Here is a 7263-nt window from a genome sequence, read left to right as displayed (position 1 = left end):
GGACACGAGACTACGTATACATATTCAGGGGCATTATTATTCTGGATTTTATATATATATTTTTTCTTCTTTTTCTTTGTTCATCTAAAGTTTCTCCACTAACCAAGTCTTTTAGGACAGTCTCAGAATTTGCGAAAGTTCTAATTTAATAGAATATCCTTTTCCGCAATTTCCCAAACCTCAGTTGCATATTCAAAACATGGTTTTATAAATTAAGACACAAATTTTCCAATCAGTTTTTTCGGCTAAGTTGATGTTTAAGGTTTTTTTTTGCAGTATATGCAATTGCTTTTTAACACTTTCCAACATATTGGTAAGTAAAACCCATATGAATTGAGTGGCAAAGACATGTTATTTCTTTATGGAACACTGGATTTTGATACAACGTCCTTTCTCATTTGTTTCTTTTTACAATTTCAATGCATTTTGTGTTACCTTATTCTTTCTGGATAAATTAATAGGAGAATCCATCTTCAATTCCATACAGGTATGCAATGAACAACTTTCAAACTTGATGATGCAACATTTTTTTTACAGACAAGTCTGAACATATCCTTTAAGTGACTCATGTCATAATTGACAGATCTATTTATAACTGTGTAAAATTCCAGAATCTTGAATATTTGGACATTTGATCTTCGCTCAATTTGTATATTTCTTTTATATATATTTTTTAAGGGGTTCTATATTATGTGGAAGATATATTTTACAGACGTATAACATATACAGTGCCCCCCCTTTTTGAAATGGCTGGATCCGCCACTGATATACCATCTCTGTCTACGTGTTATTTTTCTTCTTGTATCTTCAGTTTTGGGATGTGTGTGCTAAGGGAAGGGGTCATTTTGCTATACATGTTATATGGGCGTTTTTCAATAAAAGCGTTCCTTTCAGACCTAAAAAAAATGGAAAATCAACTAGTCTAAAATTTATTTTCAAGAGTTATTTTGAATACCTCTATTATAGACCTGTTTGTAAACAAAAAGTGCAATCTTAAATACTCTTTAAAATGATATTATTTTCATAACTTGTGTACTGTTTCGTAGGGGACTTTTGTCCCCTACAAAACTGCTTCTAAACACACATATTTTTGCTAATTTAAATGTTTCCTATAGACATTCCAGTTTGTTGACGTTATATACTAGAAAAATCTCATTTTTTTCTGAATTGGAGAACCATTTTTTATTGATAAAGATTAGACAGTACTTCACATATGAAGGTACAACTCATGTTACGTACACTGAAAAAAATACCTAGTAACTATTACTAGTTTGGCTAGTACTTCATTAAAAGTCCCTCGTAGATTATCAAACAACTAATTAGACTAGTATGTTTACTATCGTGGATGCATCGTATTACCAGGAACCAGCTGTGCAACTGATAACAGGATTTCCCGCCGGACGAGTATCATATTCGCGTGGCCAAGTTCTGTTGTACATGAAGTGATGGCCGCAATCAAACGAATAAAGAACCTGAGTGATTTTTGGCCTGATTCATTGAAAAGCTGTAAGTATTTTAACTAATTTGTGTTTTATTTTATCGTCTTAACTTGTTTACACAAAAAAAGAACCACATCATCTCGCCTTTCACGTAAAATAAAATGTACAGAAGATGGTCAAGATAACCCTTGTGACACGTGGAACAAACTTTATCTATTTAAGTTAAGATTTACAAGATGCAGATTTCGTTATTCTAATATTAACATCTTGTCTTCTTTTTTAATACGAACACTAAATTAATTAATAGGGTATCCTTCTATTTCACCACAGAAAACCGTAACTTAAATCCGAAACGTTTTATGATTATATAATTAAAGTGCGCCTCGTTATGAAATTAATATGGCTGCGCCCATGTGTGAAAAAGGGAAAACGGTACTATTTATTTTGCCATAGGCGACAATGTTAACATTTTCTAAATTTACCACTTTTTAAGATAAAAACCTGGATAAAACAGCTATAGGTTGTGTTAGCACTTTATTATTGTGTTTTAAAAATTAAAGCCAAATAGTATCATGACCAACTTCCAACGGAGCTTGTTTATGTTATCCATGCCCACCGTCATTTTGCACCAAATTTATGAAATTTTGCAAGTCTTTTCGAATAATTCTCTAGAAAATATTTCAATAGGTTTCAAAATTTATATTGTAAATATACACACTGCAGTTATTCATAGATAAATAAAAAATATATTGTACCCTAACATCCAATCACAGCGCTCCTAATTTGACTTCCTTCACCTGCCTTGGGTACACAAAAGGCCAACCTAATGCTGGGACAATTAAATACTACCGTTTTCCCAAAAATATGAACCTGCCAAAACAAACACAGTCAATACATGGTATATCTTCAATATCTTCACATCAAATATGAAATTGAGAAACATTTGAAAGCACCACAGAATGTACTTGATGACATACATGCACCATGTAGGTGTACACTTGCATCTTGACTCTGAGTGCACAAATGCATTCAAACAAGTAATAGCTTTTCTAAAAAGCTAGCCGTCTCTTAGCCGAGCTCTTAGCTTCAGGATGAAAGTAGAAAGTGTTAAAATTCATAAAGGCTAATACAATTTTTCCTAATTTACTAATGTTTTTTTGGGGATTATTTACCAACACTGGATTAGAAAGGGTGATGCCTTAACTGTTGTTTTTTTTAATTAAATATGAAAATATTTATAAAAGTATATTTTAAACATGGCTCTGGGAAAATTATTGTTTTTGCCAGTATTTTAACTTTCTGTATAGCAGTATAATTGTAGATTTAATATTAATGCATACACATTACACTCGTTAATGTCTAACTTGAAATACTTGTATGCAATTGCATTAAAAAGCTATAAAAAAGGACATAAATGTTCAGTGTGTATCTATATATGTCTGACATGACGACTCACCTATCACACATAAGAAACAAAGTGAAATGTAGTTTTTTAAATACAATGTATTAGTAGAAATTGACAGTAGAGTTCTAGTTAATCTATATTAATTAATATTGACAACACTACATGTAGTTTTATTATGGATTTTTGTATAATTTCAGGTTCTGAAAAAAATCACAGGGGATGATAAATTTAGATAAGAAGGATTGACCACCAACATGCTACACTTACTGGAACTTGAAAAACCTGCAATTCAAAAGAACAAGCCAAAGACTAGTATTACCGTACAAAGTGGTTGAGGGTATGGTCCCAGCTATCCAAACCTGACAAATTATTGGTAACAAGCAATCTTTACTAAAAAGGAACATCAAGCCGACACGCTTTGCAGACTTTGAAAGTGATAATTTATAAATTTGGTTAAGGCTATTGAAACAACAAACTATGAAAACGAGCAATTTAAAAACACATTCTTTGTCAAAACTGTGATTCATTGAAAGAAGACGTAGTGTGCGCCAAGTCAGTTGAGAGCTTTGAAACAGCTCACCAAGGCCGTCAATAGGAGTCCGCTCTCCCGTCAAGTTCAAGCCAGAATTGGGACCTTCCATGTAACAATGCAGATACATATAGCATGAAAAGTTTAAATGAACATTTATATTTATATCTATTGATGTTTCAGTACAAGTATGATTATTTGTTTTTGTTGTGATCTATGACATACATGTATAGTATAAACAATTTTGAGAAACTCAGAGAAAGTGTTATCTGTATACATGACAGTTCCGTGAAAATGATAACCAACTTTTGTGTCAACTTATTCATTCATCTAAAAATTGATACAAGCCAATATTAGAATTCAATAGGTTAAGACTATAAAATCAGTTTTGACCTAGGCCTGTTCAAGTTTATTAAGGTCAAAATAAGTTTAAACAAAGTTGCATGATATAAAATATCAATGTAGGAGCAAACGGTGAAAATGATTTAGATCCTAGTGCAATATGAGATGGGTGACATGTATTTAGATCCTGGTGCTCTAGAGGGGTGACATTGAGTTGGATCTGTTTGCTCAAACTAAAATTTACAGTGCTTTAAAAAATGATAAGTGATCATGCTTTATAAAGTTATAAACTGTTAGGTACAATCTGTATTCTTACTTCCTGACAATTTTATTTTTACCTCTAAGTGTTTTAAAATGTAAAATTTGAAGCAAGAAGACATAAAATAACTGATAAGTCTTACTTTGTTCTTTTTTTTAAATAAATATTTGAGGGAGAGTTTATTCATTTTGGTTTTGCAAGGAGAGCTGATTGATTTAAACAGGGGCCGTGCAATAACTAGATGTGTTATTTTATTAACCTGACGTTTTAAATTTTTTTCATCGAAATAACTTTAGAATTGTAAACTGAATATTCTTAATACATGTATGAAATATTGTTAATATTATTAGGGTACAGCTTATTAATAGTTTTGAAACATGAATTTAATTGGTTACTTTGAAGTAAATTGAGAACATGTTACCTATTTGTTTGTTGTTGGTTGAACACCTTTTTCTATACTTGAAATTAACTACTTTGTATTGTCTACTAAAATGTATTTTTACAGTTCTGATGTTATGCATCTTATGTAAATAAAATAGGTATAATTTATCTTTAAAATTATTTTGCTGAACCTGACACACTGACAAATTTTGTTAGGTAACTGTAAAGCTTTCAGGCCTAATATGGCGAAATTTAAGTGAGAATGTGTGAAAGAGAAAACAACAAGAAGAAGGAGTGAAAAGAAATAGTTTTGTCTTTATTGACATTGAAGGTTAATTATCACTACAGATGCAACAAATTTTTATCTGCATTCATTGGCAACCAAAGTATACATTGTAAGTCAATTCATATTGAGGATATTGTGACCTATTGCTGATGTTTTTGCTAGTCTTTTCATGTCATTGTTGTATATTTATCTTTCACAATTATTGCTATTGTCATTGTGTTCCCTGAATTGAAAGATCACAAACACATATTACTACCTAGAAGCTTCCTGTTGATTTTACTAAGTGATGGATTTAGGAGCCCTTAGGCCCCTTTCATTAGAAAAATTTAATTGATTATACGGTGAAAAATTTAACTATGACTTGAGTGAGCCCCCTTTTATGGCAGTCCCTCTTATTAAAAAAAATTGGATTTGTCATTTTGAACTTTGTACCAGTACAATAGAGAAATAGTTATAAGAAATTGCACTGCTATGAAACTATGCATACAAATCAAAATAAAAAAGAATCCTTAATACAGTAACATTGCTACATCTAGGTACGAAAAAGTACCACACGAGGGTGACCTGGTACAAGTACTTATAGCTAGTAAATTTACTAGCTGAAGGAGGTATTCCTACTAGGAAATGTTTGTAGAGTTACTTGAAGCTAGTAGAATCACTAGTCTTACCATGGATTTGCCACTAGGAGGACCTAGTTATGTTACTAAAAGGTAGTAAAATTACTTATTCAGACTAGTAAAGTCACCAAGCAGTCTAGCAAAATTACTAGGGACTCCTAGTGTAATTACTAAGTAGCCTAGTAAATTTACTTTGATGGCCTAGTATAGTTACTAAGTAGGCTAGTAAATATACTTCTGGCCTAGTAATCTCATGGACAGTAAGTTTACTAGTTTACCTAGTAGAGATTACTAGGTATTTTTTTCAGTGTAGTGGACATTTTGATGCGTTTTGTAGTTGACAAAACCGTTTCGTAGTGGACAAACAGTTTCGTAGTTGACATCAACCCTATTCTATGTTAATAAAAACATAATAAAAATTACATGAAACTAACCTTTGTTATTTGCTTAGCACGAATATGATTGAAAAAAGAGTAAAAAAAAGACTGCATGGTAGTGGTAGTGTCCACTACGAAACGTTTTTCTCCCAAACTTGTTTCGTAGGGGACCGTTTCGTAGGGGACGTATTCACATGTTTTATTTTTTTCTCACAACCCCAATATTGCAATAGTAACAAGACTGACTGTATTCATCAAAGCGTTATTAAGCTGTACACTGATATTTTTTTCATAATTTTAAAACCAGTTACTGAAGGAGATTTGACCCGTTTCGTAGTGGACATTTACAAAAATACGGTATCACTCTGGTCCATTTGATGTGCTCAATTTTTCTTACCAACAGTTTAATTGCCGTTATAAAAGCATCACTTCTTTTGTAAGACCCTAATGTTTATATCTCTTGCAAACAAAAAATTACATTGATTTTATAAAACTGTTTATAAGCAAGTTTTAATGACTTCGTTTCGTAGTGGACATTGTGTTAGGGACACACCTTCTAAAATAAAAAATCCTATGTTAAAAGCTGTTTATTAAAATATGTTGGCTCTAAACATACTTTTGAATTATTAAAGAACTTATATTAAGTAAAATGAATATTTATTTCTTCATTTTTTTACGATATTTGAGAGTATGAATGTTGAACAGGCGGTCTAGGGACGTGCCATTTTGGTTGTTTTGGACCATTCAGGAATCAATATCTTATCAATCTCTCTAAAAAATAAACTGTTTCTTTGCTTAAAAATGTTATATCTAATTCAATGTACTGACTGCACAAAAAATTACTTGCAAAGATCAAACACATTTTTTTTAAAGTGGCTGGGACAAGAAAGTATGTTTTTATTGAAAAACGCCCATATAAGAAATATGAGCCCGGGCAGTGTGGCGCGTCTGTAAGACATAATTGTGTCCTATGAAAAAGTGTCCACATGGACACTTTTTCATTGAAATTTGGTATTTAATAATGTCCATTGCCATGGAATGGTGTCCCTCAAAAGGACAATTTTTACTGCTAACATGAAATAGTGTCCACTCACAGGACAAATTTTCATAGTAGTTGCTATTAAATTGTGTCCTCTAAGGGAAGTAATACAAAGGTCATTACAAAGTTTTATTATACTTAAATTTTAATTAAAATATGAAGGATTGGTGAGAAATTGATCAATATACAAATGTAATTTGTATATTGATCAATATACAATTTAACTATTGTTAGTTTATTGTCATAACCATTTAATGTAAATGTGTTTGTGCAAATAAAATATTGTCTATTGTCTATTGTCTAGTGTCTATTGTAAACAAATAAATAATGGATGGAAGTGAATATATAGAAATTTTTTAAAGTTCTAAGAAATTCCCAACAAATGGTTATGACAATGAAAGAATAACAATAAGAAGGAAGTGTAAAATCAAATATGAAGAACTTTGTAATATTTATTATGTCAGATAAGAAGGCAATAGAAAATAAATAATGTCCATTGCCATAAAATATTGTCATTTAAGTGGACAGCATTTTACAGCAACAGTTATGAAATATGGTCCATCTGCTGAACAAATTTTCGTAGTGAATG

General features: G+C 31.3%; 1 long non-coding RNA gene across 1 annotated transcript; it reads left to right on the top strand.

The window, feature by feature from the left end:
- The first annotated feature begins 2297 nt into the window (after positions 1-2297).
- LOC139487786 (uncharacterized) lies at positions 2298-4524 on the top strand. The gene is made up of 2 exons (XR_011655875.1): positions 2298-2337; positions 3042-4524. It is a non-coding gene; the product is annotated as an uncharacterized lncRNA (long non-coding RNA).
- The last annotated feature ends 2739 nt before the right edge of the window (positions 4525-7263 follow it).

Source organism: Mytilus edulis, chromosome 9, assembly GCF_963676685.1.
Source record: "Mytilus edulis chromosome 9, xbMytEdul2.2, whole genome shotgun sequence".
Classification (NCBI taxonomy): domain Eukaryota; kingdom Metazoa; phylum Mollusca; class Bivalvia; order Mytilida; family Mytilidae; genus Mytilus; species Mytilus edulis.
The sequence above is the reverse complement of the archived record's forward strand: the minus strand, read 5'-3'. Positions and strand labels throughout refer to the sequence as shown.